Below are 16,550 nucleotides of genomic sequence, written 5' to 3'. Positions count from 1 at the left end.
CTATTTTACTAGCATAAAACAGCATTTTATAGGCAAATCACATACATAATCTTTCATGACACAATTTAATGGGAATTATTAGGGTTCTTTCAAATAGTATTCATAAATTCATTTTAATTTAAAAATTAATTGCTTAAGTAGTAACAGAATAAATTTAACTATAAAAATAATGCAAATCCTGTAAAATGTAGATATTCGAGTTTTTCAAGTAAAAACATAAAATTGTGAAACAAACTAGTGATCCAAAATATATGTATTTTCACAAGGGAACTAGAATAAAAATAAAAAAAATCCAGAGAAAGAAAGGATATGTGTAAGTGCTTCCTGAACACAGGGATGGTATTTTCCATGGTTTTGAAATATTTAGAAAATGATACCTCAGCCATTAAAATCTGTATTTGTTCTTAATTTTATGCCAAGTGGCTCAGTTGGTTGGAGCATTGTCCCATACACCAAAATGCTGTGGGCTTGATCCCTGATCGAGGTGCATACAGGAGGCAACCAATCGATGCTTCTCTTTCTTCCTTCCTCTCTTTCTAAAATCAATAAACATCCTTTGGTGAAGATAACAGAAAAGAAAAAAGTTACAAAGCTGTCAAGGGGATATAAAGTATAACACAGGGAACATCCTATCTAATAAGGAGGGAATATGCTAATTGACTATCACGCCCTCAAAGATGGCCACGCCCACAGCCACAAGATGGTGGCGCCCAGTCCCCTCAGCCCCACCGGGGCGGCAGACGTGCTGCAAGACGGGGACCCTGGTGGGCCTGGCCATTCCGCATGCCTGCCTCCAGAGTCCCCCAGTCCCTTCAGCCCCCCAGCCTCCCAGGGCCGGCCCGAGGCTCAGGTAAGCAGGGTCACCCGAGGCTCCCGCTGTAGGCAGTGGCAGCAGCAGAGGTGTGATGGGGCATCGCTTTTCCCTGATCGCCAAGTTGCCTCCCTTCCCCTGAGGGCTCCCAGACTGTGAGAGGGGGCAGGTCGGGCTGAGGGACCCCCCCCCCCCCCCGCCCCGCTCCAGTGCATGAATTTTCATGCACTGGGCCTCTAGTAGTCAATAATATTATAATAACTATGGATGGTGCCAGGTGGGTACTGGAACACTTTGTAAAGTATATGATTTTCTAACCACTATGCTATATACCTGCAACCAACACAAATTAATATTGAATTAAAACTAATTGAAAAGTAAATTTTTAAAAGACACACAAAATTTAATATTGTTACCAAATGTATAATACTTAAACAGTTAAATCTTAGTGTGTCTTTCCTGATTTTGCTGCCTTTTAAGCTAATCAATGACAGTTTGGGAAACTTTTAAGCTTTCACCTGGCATTCTGCAGAACTTTAAGTACGACAGGACATATGCAGGTTTTCTCATGAACAGCACGGATGCCATGTTATATTGTGTTGACAGTCCACACACAGAGGCTGTTTTGAGTCAAGCCTGTAGCTCACTTGGGTATCATCTCCATGGTAACTTGTTTACAAGGCTGAAATACAAGCTGAAATTTCAAGGTTAGCTTTTCCTTTGTTGCTGTTTTGATGTTTTTGGCAATTGAAAAATGTGGGTATAAGACTTGATTTAAGCAGCTTCATGGCAGGCTGAGTCAAAACAAAACTCCACACAAAATGTGCCTTCTTCATCTCCATTAAAAAAGAGAGAATTCAAAATGATCTTTAATCAGAACCATTATCTGTAGCTCCCTTTCATATTCCAAAACAAAAGTCCTCCCTCTGCACTTTGGAATCACATCTCGGGAAATAGGTTTAAGGCTTCGTATCTTTTGAAGCAATAATTTTGTGTGTGCATATGTTCTGGCTTAGATGAAGAATTTGGTCTATTTTAAACCATCATTGTGATGGGTAGAAAATGAACAGTTTTAGTACCTATGCTAGAGCACTTCATCCTCCAAATGGATAAATTTTCCTCATTCTAAAAACTATGTTTTCAACATTAGGAGTACCAGTTACTACTCAAATATTCTTCCCCAGAAATAATTTTTAACCAACTCTGATTATAATCTTACTTTTGTGGAATTTTCATTGTGATGATAGGAAATGTTAATTTAGATTGCTTAAAAACAAATGTTATTATTTTTTAAAACAAGTTATAACCCAGAGTGATCTTAAGTTGATAGTATTTGCTTCAAGTAAATTTCCACAAGAAAAAGTAAATATCTCTTCTTTATATCTTTACAAACCTTAATAAATATTAAAAACTCAATATAACTCCCTAAAAACAGGCCAAGATGCCCACTACTATTCTTTCACTAAATTTTCCGTCATGTAGAATATAATTGAAATGTAAAGACAGGGTGGGGCAAAAGTAGGTTTACAGTTGTATGTGAAACAATTTATTCTTGTATTATTTATTAATTATTGTATTATTTTCCATACAAACAATTATAAACCTACTTTCCCCCCAATATGTAGAATAATGTGTCTATTAGCATAAGGCTTGTGATTAATGCAAAATCAAAGAAAGATTTTAAGACAGGAAGTTGAATTTAGAATTGGCATTGCTCTATTAAGAGTGATGAAATGATGAAGTTCATGATTGCTAATTTTTATGAATTAGCTCATTAAAGTATCTCTTCCTCTTAAACTCAACTCTTCTTCAACCAAATCCCCTTCCCTGCTACCCTCAGAACTCTTGATATATATTCTTGATATATATATATATATATATACACACACACACACACACACACACACACACACACACACACACATCTATCATCATCTATTGTTATAGGCTTATTTGTCTCACTAATCAGCAATCATCACAGTGACAGATGTAAGAAGACAGACAATAATATTGTTGACTACATATCTGATTTTCTCATAGTTGGTACTATTTCTGGGGCTTTATTAGTAAGGTTGATTCTGCCGTTATCATCTCTCTCATGGTTTTGCTTCTGTTTTCTCAGTGTGGATTTGTGGGACATTTTCCTTTTTCTGCAACATGGGCTAAAGGACAGGCAGGTACTTGCTCAGCACACTACAGCATATAGACTCAGACTTTCCTTTCAGTCCCTCACTCAAACCCTTCTCCAATCTGAGGTCACGTTTTCCTTTCCACTCAAGCTACATTCAAACTTCACCAGGATTCTTCCCCCTAGATAGAGCAGAAAGAATGATCTCACGCAGACTGTGGTTTCTGAGCATTTTTACTGGAATGTAGCTTGGTTCATTAAAATGTCTTCAGTAAAGGGTGCAGGGTAAAGGAATGCTTGTGAATCATGAGGCCAGCGTACTTAGAGGGATTTAGTCTTGGAATATTCGCTCCACTTGAATAAAGCCTACCTTAGTTTTTGGCTTGACTTTACATTTCTTTTCTTAGTGATAACGAGGCTTCCCCCCCCCCTATTATATTCCAGCTTCCTTGTATACAATTTCTTAATCTAAATTCACACTTTTCCCACGCACTATCCATTCTGTTTTCTATTCTTACACCAGGGGCCTGATGAATGAAATTCGTGCAAGAGTAGGTCTTCCTTCCCCCGGCTGCCAGCTCTGGCTTCCCTCTGGCACCCAGGACCCGGGCTTCCCTCTCAGCCCTGGCATCATCTGGAAGGTCATCTGGGAGGACATCCAGAAAGACATCTGGTTTAATTAGCATATTATGATTTTATTATTATAGATTTCAGCCATTACACATGCAAAGTTTAATATTAAGAAAAATTATAAATGAAATGACTAATTATAAAATAACTTATTTAAATTACCTTTTGAGGCAACATTGAATTAACCTAGGAATGAGCTCAAGTTAAATGAAAAAAGTGTGGGTTTATTGATTTTCTTCTCACATTGCCCCAGAGACCAATAAAATCCTAGAGAGTAGCAAACAAGTTATTTTCACCCCCAGATTATGGGTTTAGCTCTGAAGTAAACAGTATAGGGGTATGTTTCCTCTTAAAAAACTTGTATTAAAATAGATGCAACCAATGGCAATGGTGTGATATGGGATAAGTTGGAAAGAATCATTAAACATTAAGTCAACAGTGCAATTAAGAAACACCATGATTCTTCCATCTTTTAAACTCTCCATTTACTTTAATTAAACTCACAATGTGAATTCTTATTTTTTTACTTTTTAAGGACCTAATAAAAATAGTGAATTAAGAAGTAGGATCCACCTTCAGTCTTCTATGTTTTTTAGGGGGTAAGGGTAATGAGGGCATTAGAATAGAAAATCTGAAAATATGTGGTTTAAATTTTATATTTAGCATAGCCCAAAATTTATTACTGATAATTATGTTAATTGTTCTATAAAAATAAGTAAATACATCAAAAGGGAAAATGCAAATAAGAGAAAAAGAGGCTTAGCTTAATTCTCCAGTCACAATATCTGGCACTAACTTTACCCAACACAATGAACAAGCTGCGCATCATTGGAGAAGAGCAGAGAAAAGCCAGTCAAGCATGTGCTGGAGACAATGTGATAACAGTAACACATTTACACAATATGGCCTTGCCTATTAAGACCCATTTTCCTTTTAAAACTCTTCCATCAGATGGTACTGTGTGAATGAGAGCATCACTGTTTAATAATTCTTTATTCAGACTTCCCTAGTTTCCCACAAAAAATTCTTGAAACAAGAGAATAAAGGTAACAACCCTGCCTCTTATATTTAGAGTCAATAATTAAATGCGTTATTTTTATTAAAAAATACACTTCCAGCCAAAGCCGGTTTGGCTCAGTGGATAGAGCGTCAGCCTGCGGACAGAAGGGTCGCAGGTTCCATTCCGGTCAAGGGCATGTACCTGGGTTGCGGGCACATCCCCAGTGGGGGATGTGCAGGAGGCAGCTGATCGATGTTTCTCTCTCATCGATGTTTCTATCCTCTCTGTAGAAAATCAATAAAATATATTTAAAAAAATTTTTTTAAAAAAATAAACTTCCAAAGGCATCTTAGTAGCCTCAAATAGAATAATAAATTGCTTAGATTTCTATAACACTCAAGAGGTTGAAAGCACTTTAAAAAAATTGTTCTTTAAATAAAAGGATTAATGGCTATTCAATAAATCAAATTCATCCTAATGACACCTTAAACTTTAAGACAAGTAACTGTATACTGATAATTAAAAATTCCCTTTAGCTAGCCCTTCAAACTAGTTAGCAAAATTAATATAGCATGATGATAAAGAATCAGTATAAAACAGTACACACAGTCAGGAAATAAATTTCATAATTTGCTACATGTTTTCACAGGAGATAGTTATTAATAAAGGGTCAGTTAATAAATCTTTCATAGAAAACAAAATTTTGTATTTTGACTTCAATATTTAACTTTTGAATTGGTAAAATTTTATATTCATGCAAGGATTAAAAAGTTTGTGGAAGTTGGAGAGTTTTATAAGTAAGAGATAGAAAAATAATCTAATGAAATTAGAAATGTCTTTTAGGCAGACATGACTGAAAAAGTAGCATGGGATCAGATTATTCTCATCTTTGGGCATCAGGTAGAGAATGTTAGAGTTAAATTAAAAACCAGAAAGTAATTCATGGTTTGGGAAGGATTAAATTAGTAGGTTGTTTTTTTTGTTTTTTTTTTAATAGTAATGAACATTTAGAGACTATTCTGCATGCCATCTATATGTATAAAAGCCTAAGCAACCGTCTGACCATTCAACTGGTAGCTATGACATGCACTGACCACCAGGGGGAAGAAGCTCAATGCACAGGGATGGAAACATGGAACAGACCGATGAATCTCAGAGAGAAGGGGTTAGGGGAGAGGGCAGGAAGAGACTAACTAAAGATCTTATATCCATACTAGAGGTCCGGCACCAGTGGGGTCCCTCAGCCTGGCCTGTGGGGATCAGGCCGAAAACGGCAGTCCAACGTCCCCTGAGGGGTCCTGAATTGCGAGAGGGTGCAGGCCAGGCCAAGGCACCCCACCGGTGCACGCAGGGCCTCTAGTATATAAATACAGGGTTGGATATTGGTGAAGCATGGGTCATATTTGAAGAGGCTACTGAAGAGATCCTGTTTTGTTCTGTTTGGTAGCAATAATAACAAAACAAAAAAATCAGAGTTACACACAGAATTTGATGTTCTACTAAATATATGTAATGAGTATGAGGAATTGCTCAACACGAACAGACAATGAGAAAATAAACCTAAGTACATTGTGGAGACCACTGAGAGACAGCAACTGCTTTTAAGTGCATTGAATAAGGACCAATTTTAAGTTTTAATTTTACATTTGAGATACTGAAATGGCCAAGTGTGATAATGATGGTCTTGAATCAGGAATAACGATACTGCTTTAAGGAAATATGAATCCTGGCATAAATTAATGCAGAGGAAGAAGAGAACTCAGAAAGTGGCCAATGAAAAGAAATCCAGACTCAATATTACAAAAGTTATTCTTTTAGCAACACTAAGCTGAGAGCTTTCCAGACCCTTAGAGAGAGGCTCTGGTGAACCCCAACAGGTACTATTTGTAGATAACTGTATGTTAGGTTTAGATTAACTATTTTACTAATAAGATGCCATTCTTTCACAGTGTGGATTTTGGGTACCAGTTGTAAACCAGGTTAAAAGAAATTACTCCAGATAATATATATATATATATGACTTGTACATGCTCAATAATTTAAATTCTGCTTCTCAGGGTGTCAGCCAAATAAGCATGATCCTGTTTGGAATGTTTCATAATAACAGGAGAAGATGTTTGTTTCTTCCTCTTTTTTTATTTGCTTTCTTTCTTTCTTTTCTTTTTTCTTTTTTTTTTTTAACCAGATGCATCCAAGGAAGGTTTCTTGAACCCTTTAATATGGATTTCCCTCCTGAAATTAATAACAGTTATCAAAATCAGGTTCATGTCCTAAGTGAAAAGTAACAACTAGTTTAGGATAATTAATTCCTACATCTCATATACTTTTCAGGGACTACTTATGATATGCCAATATTCCTTTGGCTGTCTGCCAAATAATAAGATGTATTTTTAAGGTTAGACATATCATTATACAGTATACTCCAAGCACTGAGTTCTATATTAGAGAACATATATTTTCCTAATTACTTACACGCAAACATTTCAGTTTAATCTACCAAATAATTGAATTTCAGAAAGTATATTTTAATTTTTATTGAGTTTACTTGGATGATATTGGTGAATAAAATTATATAGGTTTCAGGTGTGCAATTCTATAATATATCATCTGTATATTGTATTATGTGTTCACTATCCAAGTTAAGTCTCCTATCACCATTTATACTCCCTATATCCTCCAACATACCCCCATCCCTTTTGCCCCTGGTAATTACCACACTCTCTAGTTGTTTTGGATTGTCTTTTAAAAATAACTATAGCCAGGCCTACATAACTCAGTGGTTGAGATTGATCTATTAACCAGGAGGTCACTGGTTTGATTCCTGGTCAGGGCGCATGCCCAGCTTAAGGGTGTGATCTCCAGTGTGGGCATGCAGGAGGCTGCCAATCAATGATTCTCTCTCATCATTGATTTTTCTGTCTCTCTTTCTCTCTCTTTCTCTCTGAAATCAATAAAAATATATTTAAAAAATATTTATAAACCATCAGTGATTGGTAGTACTGTAATTTTAATAATTTACTACTTAGTGCTATCATAAAATCCTTATACATATGTCATACTCAGCAATATGCAATGGCTGAGAAATAAATGGAAATCTAACAGAGATATGTTATATATTTTACATATAAGAAACAGGAGAGCACTGAGATTAAAGAAGAGGTTCAAGTTTGAAGAAAAAGAGTAGAAATGAAATATAAAAGGAACTATTGTAAACAGTCTGAGTTCTGCCATATCATTTTCTCCTTTTCATTTGAACCCTAACCCCCCCCCTTTTTTTTGCCAATCTTCATGCAAGAATATTTTTTCCATTGGTTTTTAGAGAGTGGACGGGAGGGAGGGAGGTGAGAAGAGAGAGAGGAGAGAGAGTGGAGAGAAAGAGAGAGATCAGTGTTAGGGAGACACATTGGTTGGTTGCCTCCCACACTGACATACTTTCTCATAACTATTTGAACTGAATTGTTTGCATGATTGAAGTTGGTTTCATCGGTAGAATAAAAGGAAACAGTACATTCCATAATCAAATAATGTAGAATATTTTGGTAGAAGGAAGTTAGGTAAAGGCATAAGCTGTTAAGCATTTTAACATGTTCATACTTACTTAAATTTCAAGATAAAATTAAATTTTTGGAGTTTAAGTAAGTCACTAACCAAAGCTAATTCCATCCATTTATGTGGTCAGTTTCTTTGATGAAAGACATATTGAGGTAATCAAAAGAAGTTATCATGAATAGAGGTAAGGGACGAAAACATCTTGCTGCCATGTGTATTACGTGCACTTCAGAGAATCATTCACAAGAGAAACCTTACAGGTCACCAAATCCATTCTGCCATTTTCCTTTCACATATCTTAAATATATCTGGATTAAAATAAATCAAAATGTTTCAGAATGGCTGTATGAGGTACTTAACAAATCCTCTCTTTCACAGAGAAAAGAGAAAAAAACTGGATGAAATTGTCAAAAACAATTTTTTTTTAGTCTTGGAAATTAAACAAAACTTATATTAAAAATTGGAAGTATTGCCTGGCCAGCATAGCTCAGTGGTTGAGCATCGACCTATGAAGCAGGAGGTCGAGGTACCATTCCCAGTCAGGGCACATGCCTGGGCTGCCAGCTCAATCCCTGGTGGAGGGTGGGCAGGAGGCAGCTGATTAATGATTCACAATCATAACTGATATTTCTGTCTCTCTCTCCCTCTCCCTTCCTCTCTGAAATCAATAAAAAATATATTTTAAAAAAACAGTTAACACCAGAAAGATTCAGACGCAGACAATAATGTGGTGATCCTGATGTAGTCCCATTTGTTTATTTTCTCTTTAGTTTCCAATGCCCTAGGATAGTGATGGCAAGCCTTTTGAGCTCGGCATGTCAGCATTTTGAAAAACCCTAACTTAACCCTGGTGCAGTGTCACATGTAGAAATTTTTTGATATTTGCAACCACAGTAAAACAAAGATTTATATTTTTGATACTTATTTTATATATTTAAATGCCATTTAACAAAGAAAAATCAACCAAAATAATGAGTTCGCATGTCACCTCTGACACGCGTGTCATAGGTTCGCCATCACTGCCCTAGGAGCTGTATCGGTGAAGAAATTGCTTCGGCATATGTCTGAGATTTTATTGCCTTTGGATTCCTCCAGTGTTTTTATGGTTTCCCATCTTACATTTAAGTCCTTTATCCATTTTGAGTTTATTTTTGTGTATGGTGTAAGTTGGTGGTCTAGTTTCATTTTTTTGCATGTATCTGTACAATTTTCCCAACACAATTTATTGAAGAGACTATCTTGACTCCATTGTATATTCTTGCCTCATTTGTCAAATATTAATTGAGCATAGTGGTTCGGGTCGATTTCTGGGCTCTCTATTCTATTCCCTTATCTATATGTCTGTTCTTGTGCCAGTACCAGGCAGTTTTGAGAACAGTGGCTTTGTAATACAGCTTGATATCTGGACTTGAGATCCCACCTACTTTGTTTAAACAAATGGGACTACATCAAAATAAAAAGCTTCTGCACAGCAAAAGAAACCATCAACAAAACAACAAGAAAGCCCACCCCATGGGAGAACATATTTGCCAATGTTATCACCAGTAAGGGTTTAATCTCCAACATTTATAGGGAACTCATACAACTTAAAAAAAGGAAGATAAACAATCCAATCAAAAAATGGGCAAAGGACCTAAATAGACACTTTTCAAAAGAGGACATTCAGAAAGCCAAGAGACATATGAAAACATGCTCAGTCACTAATCATCCGAGAAATGCAAATCAAAACAACAATGAGGTACCATCTCACACCTGTCAGAATGGCTATCATCAACAAATCAACAAACAACAAGTGCTGGAGAGGATGCGGAGAAAAGGGAACACTCATGCACTGCTGGTGGGAATGCAGACTGGTGCAGCCACTATGGAAGACAGTATGGAGTTTCCTCAAAAAGTTAAAAATGGAACTCCCATTTGACCCAGTGATCCCACTTCTAGGAATATATCCCAAGAAAACAGAAATACCAATCAAAAAGAATATATGCAACCCTATGTTCATAGCAGCACAATTCACCATAGCTAAGATCTGGAAACAGCCTAAGTGCCCATCAGCAGACGAATGGATTAGAAAACAGTGGTACATCTACATGATGGAATACTATGCTGCTGTAAAAAAGAAGGAATTCTTACCATTTGCAACAGCATGGATGGAACTGGAGAGCATTATGCTAAGTGAAATAAGCCAGTCAATGAAATAAAAATACCACATGATCTCACTCATTTATGGATAACTAAGACCATTATAAACTGATGAACAAAAATAGATACAGAGGCAGAGCAACATCGAACAGACTGTCAAACTACAGTGGGAAGGCCAGGAAGGGTTGGGGGGGGGGTAAGAGATCAACCGAAGGACTTGTATCCATGCATATAAGCATAACCAATGGACACAAGACACTCGGGGGCATGGGAGGCTAGAGAAAGGTCAAGGGAAGAAAAAAAAAGGAGACATATATAATACTCTGTAATACTTTAAGCAATAAAACGATTAAAAAAAAAGAGCACAGTGTCTAGAATAAAAAATAATGTGGTGATCCTGTACATTGATGTTCTGGCTGGGCTTCCAACTTGATTTAAATGTAATGAAAAGGTAAAGCAAAGGCAAAAAAAAGGTGTTTGCTTTTCTATTTAGATGAGTGATTCCATACTGGGGTGATTTTGCCTTCTAGGGAACTTTTGGTAGTATTTGGAGCCATTTTTGTTGTTATAATTTGAGGGTGTTACAGAACAGGCTCTTACCACAAAATATTATGTGGCCTAAATGTTAATAATTCTAAAATTGAGAAAGCTTATATTAGAAATTTAACATGTTTAAGAATATGTTTAACATTGTGCATTATATTTTACCTATCTGCAACTTTTTAAAAAATAATTACAGTACATGTGGAAAGTTCTAGATCTTTGTTGGAAAGATAATCAAGTAGGACCAGCAGATAGTCAAAACTTAGATCAAAGTATAATTTCTGAAGGTTAAATTCCTTTCAACTTCATCCAAATAAAGATAGGATTTGTGTCTTGAGATATCACAAATTCTGGCCATCTCTTGAAATATTTCCCTATCTTTTAGAAATTATATAGGAAACTAGAGGCCCGGTGCACAAAAATTTGTGTACTCGGGGCGGAGGAGGGGTCCCTCACCCGGCCTGTGCCCTCTCGCAGTCTGGGACCCCTCGGGAGATAACGACCTGCTGGCTTAGGCCTGCTCCCGGGTGGCAGAGGGCAGGCCCAATCCCTAGGTGCAGCCCCTGGTCAGGCTCAGAGCAGGGCCGATTGGGGAGTTGGGGCGCCGCCCCCTGTCATGCACAGAGCAGGGCGGATCTGGAGGTTGCGATGCCACCCCTAGTAATGCTCAGGGTACGGCCGATTGGGGGGTTGGGGCACCGCCCCCTCACACTCAAGGCAGGGTCGATAGTGAAGTTGCGGCGCCACCCCCTGTCACACACAGAGCAGGGTTGATCAGGGGTTGGAGAGCTTCCCCCTGTCACACACAGAGCAGGGCCGATCAGGGGGTTGAGGAGCTCCCCACTGTCACTCACAGAGCAGGGCCCATCAGGGGGTTGGGGCGCCGCCACTCTCACACTCAGGGCAGGGCCTATGGGGAGGTTATGGCTCTACCCTGTCACACACAGACCAGGGCCCGTGGGGGGGGGGGGGGGAGGTTGGGGCACCGCCCTCTATCACCCACAGAGCAGTGCCAATCAGGGGGTTGGGGCGCTGCACCCTGTCACACACAGAACCGCAGGGTGATCAGGGGCTTTGGGCGCTGCCCCGTCACGCTGATCCCGGTGCTGGGAGGCATATTACCCTTTTACTATATAGAATAGAGGCCTGGTGCACAGGTGGGGGCTGGCTGGTTTGCCCTGAAGGGTGTCCTGGATCAGGTTGGGGGTCCTGCTTGGGTGCCTGGCCAGCCTGGGTGAGGGGATGATGGCTGTTTGCAGCTAGTCACAAACCCTTTAGGGTGGGAGTCCCCACTGGGGTGCCTGGCCAGTCTGGCTGAGGGGCTGAGGGCCGTTTTCAGGCTGTGACTGAAGCTCCCAACCGCTCCTTTTTTTCTTTTTCTTTTTTTTATTCTGGGCCAGCTTTAGTTCTGAGGCCTCGGCTGCTGAAAACAGGTTTCTGGCCTTTGTTTACCGTCTGTATTTGATACAATGTTGTGGTCCAGCTGGCTGAAGCCCAGCTGAGTAAAGCAGGTTTCTGGGGTTTTGTTTATCTTCTATATTTGCAACATAGTTGCTTAGAGTTGCAGCTGAGAGGCTGGCAAGTCAGGCGGGGAACATTGCAGTCCTCCATCACTGAAGCAAGCAATCCTCATGTTAGTTTCAAGCTGCCTGGCTGCCGGCCGCCATCTTGGCTGACAGTTAATTTTCATATTGCCCTGATTAGCCAATGGGAAGGGTAGCAGTCGTACGCCAATTACCATGTTTCTCTTTTATTAGATAGGATGCTGGTCAGGAATGTACTCCCTGTCAATTTTCCCTCTTCCTCTACCTCAGCTCATTTTCTCCAGGTTTATAGAAAGAAAGCTGACACAGATAGGTTGTGTACGTGGAAGGAAAAAAGACTGGAAAGAAATTGAACAGCAAATCCACTGTGATACCAGTCTACCCCAAAGAGCGTTCCATAATTCTAAGGAGCTATCAGTTAGAAATGCTGACATTGTTGGCTTCTATGACAGTCTTTGACATAGTGAGTTTCAATAGTTATTCTCTCAAATTTTGAAGGCAACTGTGACCTTTATCCCCAAGTTTTTATCTTCCAGTTAAAACAGATACTTTTATTTCCCAATCAGTGTGTTCCAAGATGCTTGGAGATTATGTGTCAATTTATGTTTAATTCTCTAATACTGTCTCCTTTCCTAGCGGAATTGTAACGATTTTTAAAATATTTAAGCCCTAGACAGTTTGGTTCAGTGGGTAGAGTGTCGGCCTGCAGATTGAAGAGTCATGGGTTCGATTCAGGTCAAGGGCACATGTTTGGGTTGCAGGCTCAATCTTTTGTAGGGTGTGTGCAGCAGGCAGCCGTTCAATGATTCTCTCTCATCATTGATGTTTCTCTCTCTCTCTTCCTCTCCCTTCCTCTCTGAAATCAATAAAATTATTAAATAAAATAAGTGTGTGTTTGTTTCTTGGGATTTCATGACACCAATTCAGATAAATGGAAATAGCCTAAGTGGTAAAAGACCGTGCTTTTTAAATCACTATACTAAAATACCATCATTCCCGAGGATAGTTACAGTTCAATATTTTTGAAATAATGTTTCATTTGAATTCTGTAGAGCATTGTTTTATTAGGCACAAAAAACATTCCCCTCCACCCAGATCATCTTCCCACCTTCTGCTAATGGGAAAAGGCTGGTCAGGGATAATGAGTCAGTTTTGATCACACAAGCAGACAGAACCTGACCTGATCTGGCACCCTCAAGAAGACTGGTACCTTTCTATGCTCATCACTCCTTCCCTGTCCTACTAGCTTTGCTTTTAAAATAAGCAGGATTTGATCACAAAGAATAACAACAAAAAACCCTTTCACTCAAAAATGTTTGATATGCATGAGTTATTAAACTCTTCTGAGATCTACCTTTTTGGGTTATACAGTGAAAATATTAATAATAACTGTTTTAACATATCAAAGTTTTTCTCAGGTTCAAAAGAAACATTACATACTGTGCTTAAATTCTGACATCTCCTTTCCCATTCTCCTTTTATTTCACCTGATTACTTTCCAGAGAACTGGTAAAACCCAAGTAATCACAGAGATCTCTCACATATTCTCATCATCACCTGTACCCACCTATGCATATCCACTCCCATATTCAATACCTTCCCACCTTTTACCAGAAATTAACCATTGATATTCCCATCTAAAGTCTCAACTTGTTTTTGGATATAATCCCCTACATACAGCCAAAATTCTAGCTACAGTATGTATATGTCACCAGGGTTCTCTCTCCATTTCTGTTAGGTTCTGATAATGGGAGACACCAGCAGAAGATCACAGGATGGGCACCAAGAACTTGGGATATTTTTCCCTTGGTTTCTTCCTTCTTCAACTCTATCATGCTGCCTTTATCCCTCTGCGACCACAGCTCTTATCTAGTACCCTGTCTTCCATATTTCAACTCTCACTAGAACTAGTGACACCATCTCCTCTTCTCCTGGCCCTTCAGGTCTGGGCTGATAAGAGCTACCCTATTATTGTTTGTCTGAAGATGTCTCCTCACCTTTGTTGTTCTTCTTGCAATCTGAAATTTTGGTTACCATTTTTATGGATTCATATATGATCCACTTTCCCCATTAAATATATACTTTCTATTAGAACTGAATTTTTGTTTGTGCATTTCTGTGTTTCCAGAGCCTGGAAAAGGACCTGGCATATAATAGGAACTCAAAATACTTGTTGAGCCCTAGCCAGTTTGGCTCAGTGGACAAAGCATCAACCTGTAGACCAAAAGGTCCTGAGTTCAAATCTGCTCAAGGACACATACCTTGGTTGCAGACTCCTCCCTGGCCTGGGCCCCATACCTTGGTTGGGGCTCATACAGGAGGCAGCTAATTGATGTGTTTCTCTCACATCAATGTTTCTTTCCTTAAAAATCAATGGAAAAATATCCTCTGGTGAGGATTAAAAACAAAACAAAAAATACTGTTGAATTAAAAATAAATAAATAAAAGATATAATGAAAAAGAAATCCAAAATGTCACAAACTACCTTAAGAAGTAAACTGAACTTTTAAAAAAATGTATCTCTGCTTTATAGGAGGTTATACATAAACACACATTTATGGGATTTACATGTGTATATATTATATATATATATATATATATATATGCATATATATATGTGTGTATATATTATATATATATATATGCATATATATATGTATGTATATATATATATGAGTTAACTTGATACCTTGGTAAATTTACTCAAATAAATTAAGCAATTTTGCCACATAGTAAATTATTTTACACAGTAAAAAGGACAATGGTGACATTAAACCTAATATATGAAATCTAATTCAGTGCTCTTTCTGGTGAAAGGGGCATATCTGGGCTGAACAGATCTATACCTACAATGTCCTCAAGAAATTATACTTAATAAGTGTCCCAATTTGTACTCAAATTTATAGAATCCTGGACATATTATTTCAATAACAATGGGTTTTTTTTGTTGGTAGAATCTTGATTTCACATGCCCACATAATAAATGCCCCCATACAGCTTATTTTTTACTGCTAATAAAGCTGCACAATTAAAGCACATGAATGTTGAAATTCCAACAACTCTATGCTTTTAAATAGCAGCACAATAAAAATGCTCTGATAATAAAATGGAATTTATGTAAAGAAACACATGAACCATTTGGTTATATTTGACTCCTTAATGTATTCCAAAGGCATCTATTGCCTTAGGGAGAGAGGATATTTGTATAGAGGAAAAGTAATAACCTAGAGAAGAACAAACAATAGGGGCAATTCCATTTATAGCTGAGGATAATGATCAGATTATAGTATAACCCCAATCATCTAAGACAGAGATGATTTAAGGAAAGAAAAGAAACATAACTGGTTGAGGGTAAGTAGCAGTGAACATCCAAGGAACAGCAATGAGATGCAGATATTTGAAAAAATACTAGGTTTAAAACAAGGGATGCAAGGAAGTCATAATAAAGGAGATGAGCAGTCTAATGAGATATATTACTCAATGTTATCAAGGAAAGTATGAGTTGTTTTTCTTAAAAGGTTTCAATTAAAAAAAGAAAAGAATAGTTTAAGGGACATCTTCTAAAATATGATAAATACACCATGAAATATGCATACTTAAGAAGAGTAATGCCATCAGTCTTCAGCCTGAGATTTATATTTTTAAGGAGTGCTGGAAAACTCACACAGAAAAATCAACATATCTATAAGGTGTATAAAATGGCAGAAATTAGAGGTTTACTTAGAAGCTCCAGTTTAAGGAGTGCAATGGCATAGATAAAAGAAATGGGATAATAAAATGCATAATGAAATGGCATAATGAGATGCATAATTGGACAAATGTAAAGATATGCAAAGAAGAAAGATGTAATATCATACACATTTTTGAAGAGTGTAATGAGATGCATAAATAGAAAGGTATAATGAGATGTGCATGTTTAAGTAATGTAATGAGAAATATACGTTTTAATAACATACATGAAAGCAATTTAGTAATGAGATATACAAGGGAAAGGCTTTAATGAAATTCACAAATGGAGAATATGTAAAGATCCTTAAAGGAGATGTAATGAGATGCACATATTTGAAAGTTATAATGAGATGCTTTAATGGAAGCATGTAATGAAATGTATATGTTTGAAAGGTGTAATGAGACGCATTAAAAGGGAAGAATATAAAGCAATTCTCTCCTCCTACAGAGAATAATTCTTCCTGAAAACTTTGAAGA

The sequence above is a fragment of the Myotis nattereri genome (genome assembly GCF_964212035.1).
Source record: "Myotis nattereri genome assembly, chromosome: 5".
Taxonomy (NCBI): Eukaryota; Metazoa; Chordata; class Mammalia; order Chiroptera; family Vespertilionidae; genus Myotis; species Myotis nattereri.
This window is presented reverse-complemented; position numbering follows the sequence as displayed.